Source organism: Rhinoderma darwinii, chromosome 8 (assembly GCF_050947455.1).
Source record: "Rhinoderma darwinii isolate aRhiDar2 chromosome 8, aRhiDar2.hap1, whole genome shotgun sequence".
Classification (NCBI taxonomy): domain Eukaryota; kingdom Metazoa; phylum Chordata; class Amphibia; order Anura; family Rhinodermatidae; genus Rhinoderma; species Rhinoderma darwinii.
This window is the reverse complement of record NC_134694.1, coordinates 108,156,513-108,178,696: the sequence shown is the minus strand read 5'-3', so window position 1 is coordinate 108,178,696 and position 22,184 is coordinate 108,156,513. Positions and strand designations below refer to the sequence as shown.

The window sequence follows — 22,184 nt, the reverse complement described above, 5'->3', positions numbered from 1 at the left end:
AGGATTTAGTTGTGTCCCCATTGGGTATTGTTCCAAAGCGCGAGCCCCAAAAATTCCGGTTGATTCAGCACTTATCGTTTCCCAAGGGTTCGTCGGTAAATGACGGGATTGATCATGAGTTGTGCTCCGTAGTGTATACCTCATTCGATAAAGCGGTTGGGTTAGTTCGCGCTGCGGGTCCAGGCGCGCTGCTCGCAAAAACCGACATCGAGGCGGCGTTCAGGTTGTTGCCAGTTCATCCAGAAAGCCAACGGCTGTTGGGTTGTTTTTGGAATGGGGCTTTTTACGTGGATCGGTGCCTTCCGATGGGGTGTTCCCTTTCTTGCGCGTACTTCGAGGCTTTTAGTAGCTTCGTGGAGTGGGTGACGAAGGGTGTAGCCGGGGTCGATTCGTTAATACATTACTTAGACGATTTCTTGTGCGTCGGCCCGGGGGGTTTGCCGGTTTGCGGTAATTTGCTTCATGCACTGCAGAAGGTTGCGAGGGATTTTGGGATCCCTTTGGCGCCAGAAAAGACTGAGGGCCCGGTAACGACGATTTGTTTTTTGGGAATTGAGATAGATTCGGTGGCTATGGAGTGTCGTCTTCCGATGGATAAGTTGGGGGCTTTGAGTCAGGAGGTACGTCGGGCTTGCAAGTTAAAGAAAATTACGCTGCGGGAGATTCAGTCGTTGCTGGGGAAGTTGAATTTCGCCTGCCGGATTATGCCAATGGGGAGGGTGTTTGGTAGACGGTTGGCGGCGGCTACGGCGGGAGTGCGTGCGGCACATCACTTTGTACGGCTCAAGGAGGAGCATCGGGCTGATTTGCAGGTATGGGATGACTTCTTGGGCCAGTATAACGGTCGGTCGCTATGGATGGCTCCAGCGCAGGATACGAGTGATTTGAATATTTTTACGGATGCAGCTGGAGCGGGCGGTTTTGGAGCTTATGGGGGGGGTCCGTGGTGCGCGGGTCAATGGCCGGCTAGCTGGGTGTCCAGTGGACTCACGCGGAATCTGGCCTTGCTCGAGCTGTTCCCCATCGTGGTTGCGGCGACCATCTGGGGGGACAGGCTCAGGGATAAGAAGGTTCGTTTTTACTGCGACAACATGGGGGTGGTGCTGGCCATTAACAACATCACGGCGTCCTCTCCTCCGGTAATTCAGTTGTTGCGACATTTAGTGTTGGTGTGCTTGTCATTGAACGCGTGGGTGGTGGCGGTGCACGTGCCGGGGGTACGGAATTGTATCGCTGATGCTCTTTCTCGCTCGCAGTGGGACCGGTTTCGGCAATTGGCACCGGGAGCGGAACGTCTCGGCGTGGTCTGCCCGGAACATCTTTGGGATCTGGTCTCGGTCCCGTAGAACGATTGGTGGAAAGGTCGTTGGCGCGCTCAACGTGGAGTGCTTATTCTGCTTGTTGGAGGCAGTGGGAGGAGTGGGTAAGAGAGTTGGGTGACGTCAACACGGATAGAGACAGGTTGGTGGCACTTTTGTACTGGTTAGGGGACGCCTGGGAGGCGGGGTTTTCATTGGCAAAGGTTAACCGTTTCATGTCGGCGGTGGCGTTTGGTTTCAAGTTACGGGGCTTTAGGGATGTGTCTAAGGAATTCTTAGTGGGGCAGGCTTTGAAGGGTTTGCGCCGAGGTAGGGTCGAGGCGGATCGTAGAAGGCCTGTGTCGTTTTCTCTGTTGAGCTCTTTGGGCGGATCATTAGCATCGGTCTGTCGTTCTTCGGCCGAGATGAGGTTGTTTCGGTTAGCTTTTTCTTTGGCGTTCTTTGGGGCATTTAGAATCGGCGAGTTGGTTTCGCCGAGTACCAAGCAAGCTGGGGGGTTGAGACTGAGAGACGTGAGCATATATACAGATCGGCTGGAGGTATGGTTGCGTCGGTCAAAAACTGACCAATTAGGAAAGGGGAAGCTGATAGTGTTGTTCGCTCTCCCGGGTTCGGCTATGTGCCCGGTGGCGTGCAGGCAGGGTTTTAAGCCACAGGTGGGGTCTCCGGAGTTGCCATTGCTATGTCACGAGGACGGGTTATTTTTGTCTAGATTTCAATTTAGAGCTGTATTCAAAAAATGTTTGGCGGCGGTCGGTGTCGCGGCGGACACGTACTCATCTCATTCCTTCAGGATCGGCGCAGCAACGGAAGCAGGGCGCTGGGGGTTGGATGATGAGGGGGTGCGGCGCATCGGTCGTTGGGAGTCCAACAGATTTAGGTCTTATGTCCGCCCCCATCTGTTATGAGTTTTGCTGTTTGCACTTATAAGAATGTTTTGTGTGGTGGTATTTAACTTGCTTTTCCGTTTCAGATCCGCCTCCGTGTTTGGTGTGGTTGCTGGGCCACTCTTACGTGCATTGGGGGGCTTTGAGGGCGGACGTCCGCCCGGACGGTCGCCAGTTGCGCATTCCGCGACAGGATGCGGTTTTGCATTGGCTGGGATTTAGAGGTATGTCGTGGAGTAGGGTGTTAGCAGAATTCCAGACATATGCCCGGCTTGATAGGGTCCCGGAGATCTTGGTCTTGCACGTGGGTGGGAACGATTTGGGAGTCCGCCCTTTTCGTGAGTTGGTGCGGGATATTAAACACGATATGTTGTGTTTGTGGGTTTCTTATCCCAGGTTGGTAATTGTGTGGTCGGACATTGTCCCAAGAAAACATTGGCGGCTGGCTAGGTCAGTGGAAAGAGTCAATAAGGCTCGCATTAAGGTTAATCGCGCGGTGTCCCGATTTGTAGCCAAAAACGGGGGCATTTGCGTTCGGCACAGGGACTTGGAGTCAGGAGTGGGGAACTACTGGAGGAGCGATGGGGTTCATTTGACCGAGGTTGGGATTGATCTGTGGAGCTTGGCAATAGCAGAAGGAATTGAAAGGGCGGTGGTGGTGTGGCGGAACTCACAGGCTTAAGGTGGTCAAGGCCTGTTTCGCTGTGGCGGGGGGAGTCCTTGAGGCCAGTCAGTACAAAATTGGTGGGGGGGTCGCATCGGGGGTATGCGTCCCCCAAAAAAGGTACATGGTTGAAGACTTCATCGGGTGTTATCCCTTTGAAGTGGTCTTCTGGTGGAAGGTATATCACTCGAAGGCTTCATCGGGTGTTATCCCTTTGAAGTGGACTTCTAGTGGTCGGTATAGCACTTGAAGGCTTCATCGGGTGTTATCCCCTTGAAGTGGACTTCTGGTGGTTGGAGCCATCTGCAGAGGTGAGCGGTGCCTCCGAGCTGGTTTACGGCTGGAGGTAATTAGTGGTTTGCAGATGGCTAACTCGAGGTGTGTAAAAAAGGAATATCTAAAATGGCTTCAAGGACTGCCCCTGCTCGGTCTAATGTTAACGTTAAATTGTTATTTATGATTCTGACCCATGTTGGGTCATGTGAATTATTAGGAGGAATTCTCTGGTGGATTCCTAATTAGTTATCCGAATGTTTCGGATTTAATTTATTTTAAACTGTGAAATTAATAAAACGGCTGCTGTGGCCATTTCACATCCAACCTCGGTGTCACGTGTCTTTTTCCTAAAGGTGGGGGTGAAGGGATTGGTAGGGATAAGGGAAGGTGCACTAACACACGACTCTACTTAGGCAGGTCATGACAGGTTCAGTGTCAGCGGGTCCTGTGTGTCTCTGACACGCAGTATTGAGGTGTTACGGATCACATCTAAATTCATAACCTAGATGTGATCGATAACAGGTGGATCCGACCCACTGTCACTGAACCTGTTAGTCCCGCTGACCTGACGGATTCGGGGCTCAGCGCAGGATACAGCTGCTCTCTATACAGTATACAAAGCAGCTGTATCTCAAAAAAGTTAATAAAAAGTATTTAGAAAGTTGCACCAAACAAACTGATGGACGTTTTTATTAAAAAAAACACAAATCATGATTTCAAAGCTGTACATAGCCTTTAATAATTACTAGGGCTACTTGATGGGCGGTAACCGAGAAACCAAACAGTTGTGTCGTTGTACGATGGGAAATAACCAGATAATTTTGTTTATCATATTGTTCCTTCTCATATTTTCTGTAGTCCCCACCTCTGATTTTTGTGGTTAGTTGCTGTCTATGTGCAATAAATGTGACACAAACAAATAACGGAAATATCAATAAATAAGCCACTTTTTATGCTTGTAGTCCAAATGGTCTTAACAGATAGTCTTATAAACATATTGAAGGAATTTAATTATAATGTTCATTACACTGGTTTCATCTGTAGGCACAGCAAGTAGTAACTGCTTGGTCCAAAGCTATCAAGAAGACTATGTTAGTTAAACGATCTTACTCTACCGGCCCTGGTATGTTATTTATGCCAAACAACAAATTATAGTTACCTGGATCCCTGTTCGGGTACCCTTGTGGAGGTGGGATTATAGAGCTACAGGTTTTGAATGAAGTTAGCTTTTTGGAGAGATGTATAAATTCATGTGACCAACCAGGAGGCCAAATATATCCACATCTAAATACCATTTTACAGTTTACATATAGAATAAGGGTTCATGAGTTGTATAGGGACTTAATATGGCACCCATAGAAGTCTATGCGGGCCTACTGTACCTTCTTATACCTCCGATTTCATACGGAGGCACACTGAATCACACAGGAAAACAACCGTGCCATGTTCTATTGAAAGCCATATTACAGAGATATTCGAACCAAGAAGCATTGCTTCTACGGTAGAATACAATTATAATATAGTGCCATACAGAGTATAGAGCCGTAGGGACTCTTTGTGGCGCCTTACTGTCTCTATCATTTCCATGGGCCCTTTATCTACACGAAAGGTTTAGTAACATTGTATATACATTGCATTATTTGTATTGTACCGAGTTACAGACTGTGTTATAGTCCAGATCTGTATTCACAATTCTGCAGGCTTCAGAGCAGAAATCTTCCAGCATTCCTTGCTGACTCAATGTGATTTGCATTCTGTGCAGTGTCATCTTAAACCAGGCGCTGTTATATTCGTCAGTAGGGAAAATTAACTGCAACACGGTATTATAGGAGCTCAAAAAAGGGCCTGTTCACATCTGCAATTGGTGTTTACATTGCTCTACTCCGTCAGAGGAGCAGAACAACTAAAATATCGGGCGCATCGGTTCCGATGCATGACAGACACCATCGGCACCTGAAGAAAACCCATTAAAATCAAAGCAATGTTTCCCTCATGGTTTTCATCATTTTAACGGAAACTATAGCATCCTGTGCTATTATTTTTGGTATTTTCGGCTGGATCAGTGATGGAGGCCCCTAACAGAGCCTTCGACACAGATGTGAACTGGCCCTAAGCTGTTAGGGGGACATGTTGTCAGTTTCCAATAACAACCAGCATAATTGTGAATACAGCTCTGCAGTGTAATACGGGCTGTAACTTAAAATCCGTTCATGATAAGTAAAGTTATATATTTAAAGTGACTAAATTTTTTTCATAGATGCTATTTATATATAAACTGTAAAATGGTGTCCAAAGATGGACATACCCTTTTATAATAATGTACTACACCCTTACAACCATAGGAAAAAGAAGCCAGCAGCAGAAACTTGATAAACTCGTCAAACTTTTTTTTTTCTTCCACACGGTAAAATTACTTAAATACTTACGCGTTTTGAACCATTCTGGCTCATAGTTGTTGCTGACCACCGACCACAGTGTTAGTTTTATTATGTAATCTATGTGGGTGAGTGTATACGCATGTTCGCTGTCATCTGATAGGTAGCCCTGGACAGTGTCACAGTTCTTACTTGTACTAATTTTATACATGGGCCCCATTGTTTTCTTGCATGGGCATAACTCCTGTGGCATATGCACATATACACTTGTATAACTGTGACATTAATAGTCTAGCTGGCTGTCTGTATACTTGTTTGTGGGTGTATAGCATATTTACATCTGTGTGGTTTTCTTTACTGTTCATGTTGCAGTACAGTTTGTCCCTTTTCTATATGTCAGATTCAGCACATAGATTGTAAGTTCTTAGGACGAAATGAATAGTTTATTAGTTATCAGGATGTTTAGCTTGCTTTTAATTAAAGGAATTGTCTGGTTTAGGAAACCCAGTTTCAAAGGCTATGTACAACTTTGAAAACAATTTTTTATTTCTTTTTTTACTAAAATAATGTATCAGTATGTTTTGGTGCAACTTTGTAATAACTTTTTATTAGAAATTATTTTTACTTTTTGAGATACAGCTACTTTGTATCCTGTATACAGAGCAGCTGTGTCTAGCGCTGAAACCTGTATCTGTCAGGTCAGCAGGACTGACAGGTTCAGTGACAGCGGGACTGACGGGTTTCTGAAGCACAGGATCGACCTGTTACCGATCACATCTAAGTTCATAACTTAGATGTGATCGATAACCGGTGAATCTTGCGTGTCAACAGGCAGGACCCTCTGTCACTGAACCCGTCAGTGCCGCTGACCTGACGGATTCAGGTCTCAGCTGCTCTGTATACAGGGTAAAAAGCAGCTGTATCTCAAAAAGTAAAGATCATTTTTAATAAAAAGTAATTAGAAAGTTGCACCAAACACACCTATACACTGGTTTATTAAAAAACCCAAAAATAACAAACAAACAAAAAAACATTTTCAAGGGTGTACATAGCCTTTAAATGTCCTATTAGGGAATTTAGAATTATTTGAGTGTGGAGGTTCCCCCATTCAGAACCCTCATCTATTAGCTAGAGCAGATAGCGCCTACAATAAGCAACAATGGTACCTCTGTGCATTACATGAACAGTCTTTTGATTTTAATGGGAACTGTGTAATGCTTCTTATTCCCTGTGGTGGCGCTGCAGGGAGCTTGAACACGGTTCCCCCACATATTACATCTTACTGATGGGGTTCCCAGCAGCAGCACACCCTGTGACCAGCTTAATAATGGGGGACCTTTTTAAATAAAAAAGATTTTCCAAAGTGGACAACTCCTTTAACCCCTTCCCGACATTTGACGTACATGTACGTCATGGAAAGTACTGACTTCCCGCATCTTGCCGTACATGTACGTCAAACGTTTGGCACCGGCTCAGAAGCTGAGCCGGTCCCATCATCACCGGATCTCAGCTGTATCTTACAGCTGACATCCGACTGTAACGGCGGGGACCGAAATTAGCTTCGATCCCCGCCATTAACCCCTTAAGTGCAGCGCTCAAACGCGATCGCTGCACTTAAGGTGTTTGCAGCTCATCGGAACCCCAGTAATGAAATTGCCGGGGTTCCGGTGGCTGCAATGGCAACCGGAGGCCTAATACTGGCCTCCCGGTCTGCCTAGCACCGAAGCCGGTCAAGATCCGCCCGGCGGCGGAGCCTGATCGGCTTCCGTAGCTGCCGGCAAGATGGCGCCGGGTCAGGAGCTGATCCGGCGTCATCAGCGGTGGAAGTCAGCTGTACTGTACAGCTGACATCCACCTGTAACGGCAGGAACCGGAGCTAGCTCCGATCCCTGCCATTAACCCCTTCGATGCAGCAATCGAAAGCGATTGCTGCATCGTAGCGGTTACAAGCAGATCGCCAGCCCTGACAGGCAATCGGGACTGGCGACTGCTGTTATGGCAACAGGAGACACAATGGTCTCCTGCTCTGCCATTACGGAAGCCGATTTAGGCCCCGCCGGGAGGCGAAGCCTAAACGGCTTGCTGTCAGTGAATGACTGACAGATCTAATACATTGCACTACATAGGTAGTGCAATGTATTAGAAAAAAAAAAATCTGACCGTTGGACCTTCAAGTCCCCTAGTGGGACTTGAGAAAAAGTGTAAAAAAAGTATAAAAAAGTGTAAAAAAAAGTGCAAAAAATAAAAGTTTGAAAACAATAAAAGTTTCAAGTAATCAAATAACACACAATCCCCCTTTTACTCTTATCAAGTCCTTTATTATTGAAAAATAATAATAAACCATATGTATTTGGTATCGCCACGACCGTAACGACCGGAGGTATCAAAATATTATATTATTTATTGCACGCGGTGAACAGCGTAAAAAAAACCCGTAAAAAACGTTACCAGAGTTTCTGTTTTTTAGTCACTTTGCCCTACAAATATTACAATAAAAAGTGATCAAAAAGTCGCACGTATCCAAAAATGGTACCTATAAAAACTATAGCTCGTCCCGCAAAAAACAAGCCCTCATACAACTCCGTCGACAAAAAAATTAAAACGTTATGGTTCTCACAACTTGGCGACAGAAAAAATACATTCTTTTTACAAAAGTAATTTTATTGTGCAAAAAGTTGTAAAACATAAAAAAGTTCTATAAATGAGGTATCGCCGGAATCGTACTGACCCGCAGAATAAAGGTAACATGTAGTTTATAATGCGTGGTGAACTCTGTATAAAAAAAAACCAAAAAAAGCTGTGCCAGAATTGCGTTTTTTGGTTTACCTGGCATCCCAAAAAATAGGATAAAAGGTGATCAAAAAGTCACATGTACCCCAAAATGGTACCAATAATAACTACAGCTCGTCCCGCAACAAACCAGCCCTCATACCGCTACGTCTATGAAAAATAAAATTAGTTATGGCTCCAATAAGTCAGGAAATAAAAAAATATGCAGTTGTGCCCGAGGAGAACATTTCTTCTGTTTCAAGAGGCGATTTATCAAGGACCTAAAATTAGGGAACCAGGAAGGGGAGGGCCTAAACATATCCGCTGGAAGCGACGGTGCCCGTATTATACCAGGATAATACTTTCCCAGCAAAATTCCCCAAACTACAAAGGCGCGGAGTGTGGACCAAAAGGGGGATAAGAAATGACACCATTTATCAGTGCGACACCGGCCTGTGCAGAAAGGATTGCTTCACAGCGTAACACACATCTATGGATTATTTTTATTTTTTTATACCACCTGACTATGCCCCTTATATACTCCGCCCCGCTTACATGTACCCCCACATTATAAAACACCAGCAATACTCAAACAAATATAGTACCAAGCAAAATCCGCTCTCCAAAAGCCAAATGGTGCTCCCTCGGCCCTGAACCCTACAGCGTGCCCAAACAGCAGTTTCCTTCAACATATATGGCACCGTCATACCCGTGAGAACCCTTTTAACAATTTTTGTGGTGTGTGTCTCCAGCGTCATAAGCTGGGCATGACATATTTGCCACTGAATGGCATATCTAGGGAAAAATATAAATTTTTAATTTGCACCATCCGCAGCGCATTCATTTATGGAAAAGACCTGTGGGGTGAAAATGCTCACTACACCCCTTAATAAATGCCTTGAGGGGTGCAGTTCCATAATGGGGTCACTTATCAGGGGTTTCTTTTTATTATTTCACATCTGAGCCTCTGCAGTTGTGAACCAATACTTTGTAAATCGCCAAATTAGGCCTCCACTCCGCATGGTACTCTTCACTTCTGAGCCCTGTCATATGTCCAGACAAAAGATTAGGGCCACATGTAGGGTGTTTCTAAAACCGGGAAACACCGCATAATAATTAGAGAGCTGTCTTGTTATGGTGGCACAAGCCGGGCACCACATATTGGCATATCTATGGAAAAAAATCCCATTTTCACTCTGCAACATTGAGCGCACACTAATTTCTACAAAACACCTGCAGGGTTAAAATGCTTACTACACCCCTTGGTAAATGCATTGAGGGGTGTAGTTTACAAAATGGGGTCACTTCTGGGGGGTTTCCACTGTTTTGGGCCCACAGGTGCCCAGAAACCAATCCAGCAACATCTGCACTCCAAATGGCGGTCCTTCCCTTCTGAGCCCTGCCGTTTGCCCAAACAGCAGTTTATGACCACATATGGGGTATTGCCGTACTCGGGAGAAATAGCTTTACAAATGTTGGGTTCTTTTTTTCCTTTATTTGTTGAGAAAATGAAAAAATTTGCGCTAAAGCTACGTCTTATTGAAGAAAAAGGACTGTTTTTATTTTCACTGCCTAATTCTAATAAATTCTATGAAACATCTGTGGGGTCAAAATGCTCACTACACCCCTAGATGCATTCTTCAAGAGGTGTAGTTTCCTAAATGGAGTCCCTTTTTGGGCGTTTTCATTGTTTTGTCCCCTCAGGGGCTTTGCAAATGTGACCTGGCCTCCGCAAATCATTCCTGCTAAATGTGATCTCAAAAAGTCAAATAGTGCTCTTTCCCTTCTAAGCCCTGCCGTGTGTCCAAACAGCCGTTTATTACCACATGTGGGGTATTGTTTTACTCGGGAGAAATTGCTTTACAAATTTTGTGGTGCTTTTTCTCCTTTAGTCCTTCTGGAAATGAGAAAAAATTAGCTAAACCTACATTTTCTTTGAAAAAATGTAGATTATTATTTTCAGGGCCTACTTCCAATAATTTCTGCAAAAAAACTGTGGTGTCAAATCGCTCACTATACCCCTAGATAATTTCCTCAATGGGTGTTGTTTCCAAAATGGGGTCACTTGTGGGGGGTTTCCACTGTTTTGTCCCCTCAGGGGCTTTGTAAATGTAACATGGCCTCCGCAAACCATTCCTGCTAAATTTGAGTTCCAAAAGCCAAATGGCGCTCTTTCCCTTCTCAGCCTCGCCGTGTGTCCAAACAGCCGTTTATTACCACATGTGGGGTACTGTTTTACTCGGGAGAAATTTCTTTACAAATTTTATGGTGATTTTTCTCCTTTAGTCCTTGTGGAAATGAAAAAAAATTAGCTAAACCTACATTTTATTTGAAAAAATGTAGATTTTCATTTTCACAGCCTACTTGCAAAAATTTCTGCAAAAAACCTGTGGGGTCAAAATGCTCACTATACCCCTAGATAATTTCCTCAAGGGGTATAGTTTCCAAAATGGGGTCACTTGTTTGGGGTTTTCACTGTTTTGTCCCCTCAGGGGCTTTGTAAATGTGACATGGCCTCCGCAAACCATTCCTGCTAAATGTGAACTCCAAAAGCCAAATGGCGCTCTTTCCCTTCTCAGCCACGCCGTGTCTCCAAACAACCGTTTATTACCACATGTGAGGTATTGTTTTACTCGGGAGAAATTGCTTTACAAATTTTGCGGTGCTTTTTCTCCTTTAGTCCTTGTGGAAATGAGAAAAAAAATCGCTAAACCTACATTTTCTTTGAAGAAATGTTGATTTTAATTTTCACGGCCTACTTCCAATAATTTCTGTAAAAAACCTGTGCGGTGAAAATGCTCACTACACCCCTAGATAATTTCCTTGAGGTGTCTAGTTTCCCAGATGGGGTCACTTTTGGGGGATTTTGACTGTTTTGGCACCGCAAGAGCCCTTCAAACCTGACATGGTGCCTAAAATATATTCTAACAAAAATAAGGCCCCAAAATCCACTAGGTGCTCCTTTGCTTCTGAGGCCGGTGTTTCAGTCCAGTAGCACGCTACGGCCACATGTGGGATATTTCCTAAAACTGCAAAAACTGGGCAACATATATTGAGTTGCATTTCTCTGGTAAAACCTTCTGTGTTATAAAAAAATTGTATTAAAAATGTATTTCTGCAGAAAAATATGAAATTTGTAAATTTCACCTCTACTTTGCTTTAATTCCTGTGAAATGTTTAAAGGGTTAAGACATTTTCTAAATGCTGTTTTGAATACTTTGAGGGGTGAAGTTTTTAAAATGGGGTGACTTTTTTGGGGTTTCTAATATATAAGGCCCTCAAAACCACTTCACAACTGAACTGGCCCCTGTAAAAATAGCCTTTTGAAATTTTCTTGAAAATGTGAGAAATTGCTGCTAAAGTTCTAAGCCTTGTGAGGTCATAGAAAAATAAAAGGATGTTCAAAAAACGATGCCAATCTAAAGTAGACATATGGGGGATGTTAATTAGCAACAATTTTGTGTATTATAACTGCCTGTCTTACAAGCAGATACATTTAAATTGAGAAAAATGCTAATTTTTGCAATTTTTCGCTAAATTTTGGTGTTTTTCACAATTAAATACTGAACATATCGAGCAAATTTTGCCAGTAACATAAAGTCCAATGTGTCACGAGAAAACAATCTCAGAATCGCTTGGATAGGTGAAAGCATTCCGGAGTTATTACCACATAAAGTGACACATGTCAGATTTGAAAAATGAGGCTCTGTCAGGAAGGTCAAAAGTGGCTAAAGAGGGAAGGGGTTAATAAGGTGCTCCTTAAAGTATGGTTTGTATATAATGTTAAGGAACCTTCACAAAATGTTTTAACCTCTCAACTTTTGAGACACTCATGTTAGAAATATCTTGCAGAAAGAGTCATAGGGAAAGAGACGTGCTCAGCAGAATACAGGTTGCTAACCAAGATGTACTACTTCTTCGGTGCTCTGCAATTTTGTTTGCATTGCTGTCTAAGAAAACTCATTCTTGACTACCAGTTGATAAGGGGAGCGCATCTGTGTATGACTGGTGCGTGTTATTGACTGCCACAGTCGGGGAAGCATGTCGCTCTTTTGTTTGGTCCAACTACTCATAGGAACCTAAGCTGGTCTGTAATTTAATGTGTTCGTATGTCTTGTACAGACAAATGTTAATATTCTGTTGGAGTGTTACAAATAGGATTTATCTCAGGTGCATGTTGTCTCACTGGACTTATAAAAATGTAAAAAAAACAACGTAAAAGATATATTAAGAAAATACTCCGCACAGAATGCTAGACCTAAAAGGTGCAAAGTGTTAATAAAAGGTGTGGAGATTCACTTTAAGCCTATCGTGGCGATCCCTATAATCAATATCAACCATATACAATTACAAGGATAGCATGCAACGTGTAATTTGTCTTAGAGAGTTATTCACGTCACACAAAGTGATGGCAGATTTCTGTAGAAACCTCCACCCGTCCTGAAAGTAATAGGACCACAACTCTGGATTAGGGCTGCGTTGCCGTCATAGTTTTCCCTGCACATCAGTGTTCCAGTGCCGCAGTAGAAGGAGACACAACGCTAAACCAGAGCTGTGGCCTCTTCACTGTCAGGAGCAGTGGACGACTGAGTAGTTGGACCTCCACTGATCGGAACGTGATGGTAAATCCTAGTGTATAATGGGAATAACCCTTTGATTGCAGATGTAATAATTTTCGAAGGAAAGGGGCTCATCAAAGTTACCATTCCACTGTATTGACAAACTGACTTAGGCCCCATGTACACGACCATATTTTCATCTATCCCGAAATACTGCCCGTAAATACGGATCTGTAGTCATCCGTATTTTATCCGTATATACGGAAGGGTGTCCGTATTGCATCCGTATTTGATCCGTATATACAGATCCGTAAAACAAAGAGATGCCGCCCATGATGTCCCTATGGGCATGTCCGTTCCGTAATTACAGCCAAAATAAGGACATGTTCTGTAATTTTTTGAGAACGGACACCTCTTCGTAAATAAAAGGAAAGGTGTCCGTAGCCAATAGAACTGTATGGGTCCTTAATTATGGGCCGTAATTATGGATGCAAAATACGGTCGTGTGCATGGGGCCCTAGACATGTAAGGTGTAGACATGTAGTGTTGACCTCATCTAGCGTTCAGGTGTCTGTACATGCTATATTATAACTACATCCTTCACCATGCAGGTGGAATCACCTTTGTTGATGGACTCAACCTCCATGCTCAAAACCATGACAAGTGCAGGTATACCTGGTGCCAGCTATCTAACTTCTATGTTGTGTATAGACATCTGTACCAGCATTTACGCAACCCAATGGACATAAAGAGCCAGTAATTGTATAGATGGCAATGAGTGAAACTTTAGCTGTTGCTATGAGTTGTAAATGCGGTCAATAGGGAATGCAGATAGTATAAAGCCAAAGCAATATGGGCCTTTGAAGTTCTAGAAGCACCTTCTTGTGAATGTTATCATGTCACCTGTAAATCATTCTTATTTTTGCTTGTGTAGGCAAGGAACAAGGTGAATGGAGAGTTGGCTGCAGTGAAAATTGTCAAGGAAGAGTCTGGTAAGTTATGGGGACTTGTTCTTGTTAGATATGGCATTTCATCTTCTCTGCTAAATCCAGATATAAACTTTACCATACATGTCGATGGGAGTATCTGGCAAATCTAAAAAAAAATCGTGCTTATTTTTCCGACCTGTACATCCTAACTAGTATGTCTTCAGTAAAGCCTATGCAGTCAGTATGGTGATCTGGTTATACATGACATCACTGCAATCTTTACTAATCTGGTTTGTTCTGGAATCAACACAGCCCTATGTCTTGAAAGGTTGGAAATTATCCAGGAATATAAAATAGCTGAGAGATCCCTGAGGGTCCCAGCAGCCACTTTGGGAATACCAGTGTTTATTCTCTGTACTGTGACATCACTGCTTATTATCCCTGTACTGTGACATCACTGTGACTATTATTCTTTTGCTGTTACTTCACTTTGGTCATTACCGCTGAACATCACCACCTTTATGATTCCTGTGCAGATATATCACTGTTTATTATCCTTTAGCTTTATCTTCATGCGTATTACCCGAGTGCTGTCATTTTGTGTATTATTCTTGTATTATAAAATCACTGTGTTCATTACCTTTGTACTGTGACATCACTTTGTTTGTTATTCCTGTTTTGTGACATCACTGTGGGCATTATCCTCATACAGTGATATACTATAACAATGATCACTGTTTGCATCATCTCTGTGACCATTATTCTTTTGCTGTTACTTCACTTTGGTCATTATCTCTACATTGTGACATCACTATCTTTATTACCCCTGTACTGTAATATCACTGTGTTTATTACCTCTACATTGTGACATCACTGTTTATTATCTTTGTACTGTGAAATCAGTGTGTTTATTATGTCTGTATTGTGACATCACTGTGTTTATTATGTCTGTATTGTGAGATCACTTTGTTTGTTATCCATATACTGTGACATTACTGTGTTTACTATCCCTGGACTGTGGCATCAATGTGTTTATTGTGTCCGTATTGTCACTTCACTGCCTTTATTATGCCTATGGTGGTATATTATTGTGTGCATTATCCAGGTTCTGTGACATCACTGTTTGTATTTTGTCTGTACTGTGACATCACTGTTTTTATTATGTCTGTACTCTGACATTACTGTGTCTACTATCCCTGGACTGTGACATCACATTGTTTATTATCTCTATATTGTCACTCCACTGTCTTTATTATCCCTATGGTGGGATATCCGTGTGTGCATTATACAGGTTCTGTGACATCACTATGTTTATTACCATTATGTGCATTACCCTGGTTTTGTGACATAAATGTAAAAATTATTCCTGTGCAGTGACAGCACTGTGTGTATTTCAGGGGTGTAATTCTATGAGGTTCAGAGGTTGCAGTTGCATCCGGGAACTGGTGCCTCAGGTAGCTCAACAGTTACTAGGACTATAAATTGCATGTAATATGAAGGGGCCTAGAAACCTCAAAGTGTGCATCAGGGCAAAGACAGTATTTGTCTACATGGTTTCATCCCTGTGGTTCTATGTGTTTATATCATGGACGGACGTATTTAGAGAAATTCCCAAGAACATCTTTAACCCCTTCCCGCATTGTGACGTAACTGTACGTCCACTTTAGCAATGCCTTCCCACAAATTGACTTAGTCACTCAGCGGATATTGACAGTAATATACAGAGTTACCTCTGATCTGGGGTGTCTACCCTATCAGATGACATGGACAAAAGTGATCATGGCATCAACGTGGCTAAGCAGAGGAAAGGGGTTCCCTCTGTCACCCATCGCTGCCCCGGGATGCGATCGCGTGGCGCCAATGGTTTGCTATGGCAGCCAGGGGCCTGATAAAGGCCCCCTGGCATTCCTTAGCTGTAGGTTTTGCCATAGCTGTATACCTATTAAGCTGTCCTGAAGGCAAGGCTTAATAGATTTCAGGTCAGCATTACACTGACTGGCAATATTGCTTAGGTATACTGAGTACCAGCAGAAAAGGCAGAAGCAGAAAAACTGGCATATACTGTGCTGTCTATTAATAGAGACACCATGGCTATTATTGGGAGGCTAGCACTTTGGCTTACTCTTCGCGAACCATGACTAGCACTTTGGGACCTATCCTTCTTTAGGCATGTATGATGGTTGCTGGTGAGGCTTAGGCCCAAGAAGAACATTTTTAAGAAGCCTTGATTTATAACAAAGCAGCCCTTGTTCTGGAAATAAATAATTTCCCAAGCCCATGGACTCCATCAAAATGATCTTTTGACATATATCTATGACTTATTAGAAGTAAATTTTTAACCCTTTATGAGACTCCCACCTGTTCTCCTTTTCTTTATATCATTTAGTCTATTCGTTTGTAGTTCACATGGGTGCTGGCTCTCGTTGAGGAGATCCAGAGGGTGTATGGAGACTTATTTACTAACAATGCTCCATGGGAGAAAAAAAGTATGCAAATTAGCTCATATAAGCCAAACTAGAGGCTCCTCCAAAAGAAAGAGGGACACATCTGTAGACAGCACTGTTTCAGTGTTGTTGTCCCTCATCAGCACAGAGCAGGTTATTGGTTAATGAAATATGATGCCTAAGATGGTGCTGGGGGGGGGGTTACTGGCTCGATATAACGCAGACTCATTTACAGGCAACGCTCCATGAGGGGCAACAACCCAGAAACAGTTCTATCTACAGCTGGGGTCCTCTTCCTTTTGGAGGAGTCTCTGGTTTGGCTGATATGAGTTAATTTGCATATGCTTGTAGTTTAGGCCCTGTTCACATCTGCGTCTGGGCACTCCGTTGTTCTGCTCCGTCAGGAGAGCAGAACAAGGGAATGCAGGACACAAAGGTCTTGTTGCAAAACGGACACCACCGACAGCCGACAGAACCCATCGACTTCATTGGGTTCTGTCGGGGGTGTCTGCGCTATTGTTTCTGTTAATTCTAGCCGGATCTGCGACAGAGGGCCCTAACGGAGCCCTTCATTATATGTGAACGGCCCTTTAGGTAGAATTGTGCAACAAAGACACAATATCTGGTGTTGTCAACACTCAAGAGTAAAGTTACATAAACAAAATGTCTTGTTCTGTTCTTTGGATTGTCCTCTTACGTTGATGTTTACGTTCCCCGCTATACACAGACGCCCACCTATCCACACTCTATAGCTGTTTATGCATAATGCTCCGTATCATGTCAGCGTCTAAATGTTGACCGCTGTTTTGTGGTTCTTTCCATGGTAAATAGTGTTTCTGAGGCTGTATCTTAAAGGTCAGACTGTTTTTAATTTTACGATTGCTACTCTGTTGTGTAAAGCTGGTCGGTGACATTTAAAGACATATCCTATTTAAAGGGGTTGTATGAGATTCGAAAAACACAGTTTCTTTCAGTGCCACTCTTGTCCATAGGCTAGGGCTGGTATTGCCAGCTGCTAATGCTGCAATACCAGACGCAGCCCATTGACAAGAGTGGCGATGATTCTGGAAAAAACAGCCATGTTTTTGTAATCTTATGCAACCTTTTTAATATACAAAGAATCTTAAAGGGAAACTCTGCCTATGTACAAAATTTTCATTTCACAATTGCGTTTGCCATTTTATTCAATGTAGAGGTGGTGCTTGTATATTGCTCTCTCCATTGAAATCTACGGGAGTTAGGGTATGTGCACACACACTAATTACGTCCGTAAGTGACGGACGTATTTCGGCCGCAAGTCCCGGACCGAACACAGTGCAGGGAGCCGGGCTCCTAGCATCATAGTTATATACGATGCTAGGAGTCCCTGCCTCTCTGCAGGACAACTGTCCCGTACTGTAATCATGTTTTCAGTACGGGACAGTAGTTCCACGGAGAGGCAGGGACTCCTAGCATCGTACATAAGTATGATGCTAGGAGCCCGGCTCCCTGCACTGTGTTCGGTCCACTACTTGCGGCCGAAATACGTCCGTCAATTACGGACGTAATTAGTGTGTGTGCACATACCCTTACAGAAAGAGTCAAGCAAGCTGCATTGATTTCAATGAGAAAAGCATGGTCGTTTTGATTCGGCAAACAGGGCGGGGGTTCCAGAGGTTGGACCCTGTGAATGTCATAAATGCCCAAGATGGGATTATTCCTATGAAAGGCGTTTCCAGAAGGGGGTATTCCATAAAAGTCTGCTCAGAGTGTCTGAAGGCTTCACCCCTATTAATTATACTTTTATATTATCCAGTCAGTACGCTATAAATGTCATTCATTGCAAAACCCATTTAATCCACAAACCTGAAATGGACAAAAGTATTGGGACACACCTCTTAATCATTGAATTCAGGTATCTCATTCAGTCGCATTAACACAGTTGAATAAAATCCGGCACCAGCCATGCTGTCGCCTTTACAAACATCTGTGAAAGAATGGGTCGTTCTAAAGAGATCACTGAATTCCAGCATGGTCCTGTAATAGGACGCCACCGTTGTAACAAGTCAGTTCCTGAAATTTTTTCACTCTTAGATATTCCACCATCAACTGTGAGTGATATTATTGCAAAGTGGAATCTTTTAGGAACCACAGCAACTCAGCCACGAAGTGCAGACCATGTAAAGTTACAGAGTGGGGTCGCCTCATGCCAACGCTCTGCTGACTCAGTAACTGCACAGTTACAAACCTCTGGCATTAACATCTGCACAAACTGTTCCCCGGGAGCTTCATGGCATGAGTTTCCATGGCCAAGCGGCTGCAGGCCAGCCTTACATCGCCAAGCACAATGCCAAGCATCGGATGGAGAGGTGTAAAGCCGCCACTGGACCCTGGAGCAGTGGAAATGTGTTCTGTGGAGCAATGAATTATGCTTCTCTATCTGGCAGTCTGATGGATGAGTCTGGGTTTGGTGAATGCCAGGAGAACGTTACCTTCCTGACTGCATTGTGCCAACTGTAAAGTTTGGTGGAGGAGGGATAATAATATGGGGCTGTTTTCAGGGGTCGGCCTAGGCGCCTTAGTTTCAGTGAAGGGAAATCTTAATGCTTCAGCATACCTAGACATTTTGGGCAATTGTAGCTTCCAACTTTGTGGGAACAGTTTGGAGAAGACCCTTTTCTTTCCATCATGACTGTACCCTAGTGCACACAGCGAGCTCCATAAAGACATGATTGGTTGGTTGGGTGAGTTTGGTGTGTTAGAATTTGACTGGCCTCACAGAGCCCTGACCTCAACCACATCCAACACCTTTGGGATAAGCTAGAACGGAGATTGTGAGCCCGGCCCTGTCGTCCAACATCAGTGTCTGACCTCACAAATGCTCTTCTGGATGAAGGGGCAAAAATTCCCACAGACACACCAAAATCTTGTAGAAATCCTTCCCAGAAGAGGAAGCTGTTTTAGCTGCAAAGGGGGGAACCAACTCCATATTAATGTCTACGGATTTAGAATGGAATATAATAAAGGGCTCCTGTGGGTATACAGAAATTACCTCTGTTTGCCTCCGGATGAAATCGCAGACATGTGGAGGTAAGGTATGGTCCCATAGACTTCCATCTTTTACAATGGCTTTGTGCATGAAACAGAGTTGTAGCTCGGCTTTCCTCCACCCGGGGCAAAGATTCAGTTCACTGCCCTAGCCCTATATCTAAATACCCAGGCCTAGGCAAAGTGACTTAGCGACCCCTACTTACGCCCATAGCATTAGTCCTTATGTTGTAAAAGGAGTTTTTACAGATTTCCCTCAGCACATACTGGAAATCCCAATGACGGTTTCATTCACAGAATACAGGCTGCATAAATTGACTTGTACTCATCTAACACTCAGCGGCAGACGTCACGATTTTTCCGTAGCCTTGTAGATTTTTAAATTATAACATCATATAAGAGAATAGTTCTTAATACAATATCCAATCCGCTGCTTTACTATAAAGAGAGACAGCCACAATCAACACACTTTTTCAGTTCTTATGAATCCTGCAGATGAAAGGGGACGTCTATATGTAGGTGTACTTAAAAGAGATGTAATCCGATTGTGTAAGGTAGTATGGGCGCTCCAGCATTGATGTAGTTAATATTATTTATTTCTAGTTCTTGTGGCAATCTTAATTTGAATAGAAGGAACAACTCTGGGTAACTTTGTGGTTCATATATTACTTCTCTATCAAAGCTCGCTCCTCAGCCCCACGCCCAGCAACAAGCATACAGTACATATGTCTCAGAATAGATTTATCAGTATTAATCTGTGTTCACACTTATGTACTGGACTCAGATAACATCTACTTGAGTCCTCTAGCCCTGCTCCCTATCGTCTATAATACATCTCACCATTTACAGATATAGCAGGTTCATGCAATGTTGTATTGCATTTTTGTTTTAGGTATTCTTGGATACAAACATGAAAAAAGCTATATAAAACATCTCATTTTTATTTTCTAGAAACAGAACCACCTTTGACCGTGTCTGGTATTCACCAAGGGAGAAAAGCCCTAAGGATATATGGTCAAACAGCAAAGTCATAAATAAACACCAATACGAACAATCGGCGTTGCACGATCAAACATTTTAAATATGAAAGAGTTTTTATTGAGACCTAATTAAAAATACATACAACAATAGTATAAAAGGAGGAATGATAAAAAGAGTCCAAACAGATAAGAAATAACTGAATGGGCTACTGGCAATAACATCTATACCATGATATAATATATTGTAGATAGTCCGCAAAGGTAAGCTAGGAGAAAATCTAGGGAAAACAAGTTTGACCACAATAATAAATAGACATTAATAGCACAATGGGCAGAAAGAAAAAATTGACATCAGACCATGCAGACAAACAATGAGGTAAAGAATAGCGATGTGCCAGGAGCCCATTTACACCCAACGCGTTTTGCCACCAGGCTTCGTCAGGGGGATGATGTTGGCTCAGAGAGGAGATGGGGTAGTATATATATATATATATATATATATATATATATATATATATATATATATATATATATGCATAAGTATTTTAATTAATTAAAAAATTGAGTGTAATTTAAACCTGTGAGATGACTACATTGATAGGGGGTCAATGACCCGGGACCTCTACTCATGTCCTAAAGGAACAGATCCCAGCCCTCCCTCAACTGGACTCAATGACTCCAAATAGAGATTCTCTGATCATAAGAAATAATAGATATTAATGGTAAAATAGTTGTGCCAGTAATATGAGTAGCTAATGAAATCTTGGCTTTTCATAGCAGGTGCTGGTCAGAACCGAAAAATGCATTGGGTCCGGCATCTACTAAGCACAAGGATACCCTTTGTTAACGTCTATGTTTATCTACGCAACCAATATTTTCATTGTTCCAATGCATCTAAAATGTAAAAAAATGACGCAACTTTGCAAATCACTTTGTTTCTACAGCTACTATTAATAACGTATGGGTCTCCATGGTAACAGACTGCAAGCAAGCCCTGTGTAGTCTGATCCTAAAGTGTTACTCCCTTCTATCCATCCTCTGCTTTTTAATAACATACATTTGGTAAGCTATCAAGAAGGAGACAGATTGTTGGCAATATGACTGGAGCATCAGACTGCAATAAGACCGGTAGACACAAAATGGTAGGAGATGTTTAATGAAGGGATGCAAGTTGCTTCATTTTTCATGTTCGATGTGATGGAGCAAACAAACTAAAATAAATTTGGATGCAAAGATGGATATATGCTCTTAGGAGCCTAGTTCCCTCAAGTTTCTTTCAATAACAACCAAAAGTTTTTCATTGGATAGCATTTTTTAAATTTTCTACAGGTTGTCAAAAATGTACATACACTTTAAAGGCATCTCCGCTCACAAACCCGACCAATGTAATATTATGGAGACCAATTTCAGGTGGGCAAAGGAAAATAGAGGGAGATATAAATAAATAAATTACCCCTTGTAACTAGCCATACATATAATGAAAAACAATGTGGTCAATTTATGGACAAATGGTTCTTTAACCTTTTGGTATCTACTGGAATTTGTGCATAAGAAAATGTTCTAATGGGTTACTGCAAATTGAATCCGTTCATCTATATGTATGACTCATCCCTGATTCAGCAAGACAGTCCCAAATTGCAGGCAATGATGCCCTGGTTAGTGCTCACACTGGTTTTTAGAGCACCGGTTGGGCTCTTTGGGGCATCTGCAATATTTGTGTACAAGATATCTGAATGAGATATCTTAACGTATAACCACATAGAACACTATAATTTTTTATTTAAAGGAGTGTTCCCATCCGGACAACCCATGTCCATGTGCCCTTTTCGGGGGTTCCCCAATTTTGACCCCTTTGTGAGCAAGAGTGAGAGCTGCTAGAAACATCAACCTCTGCTATGGAGGTATCAACACAACCGTGTATTACATGGTGACGCATTGATCTGAATGGGCATCAT

At 42.8% G+C, this 22,184-nt stretch overlaps 1 protein-coding gene across 1 annotated transcript in view; it reads left to right on the top strand.

The window, feature by feature from the left end:
- Positions 1–13,458: 13,458 nt before the first annotated feature.
- The window catches only part of MAP4K1 (mitogen-activated protein kinase kinase kinase kinase 1), a 28,021-nt gene continuing 19,295 nt past the window's right edge, over positions 13,459–22,184 (top strand). The window contains exons 1-2 of the mRNA XM_075836258.1: positions 13,459–13,518; positions 13,784–13,841. The gene's annotated coding sequence lies outside the window, so the exon portion shown is untranslated. The remainder of the gene's footprint in view (positions 13,519–13,783; positions 13,842–22,184) is intronic.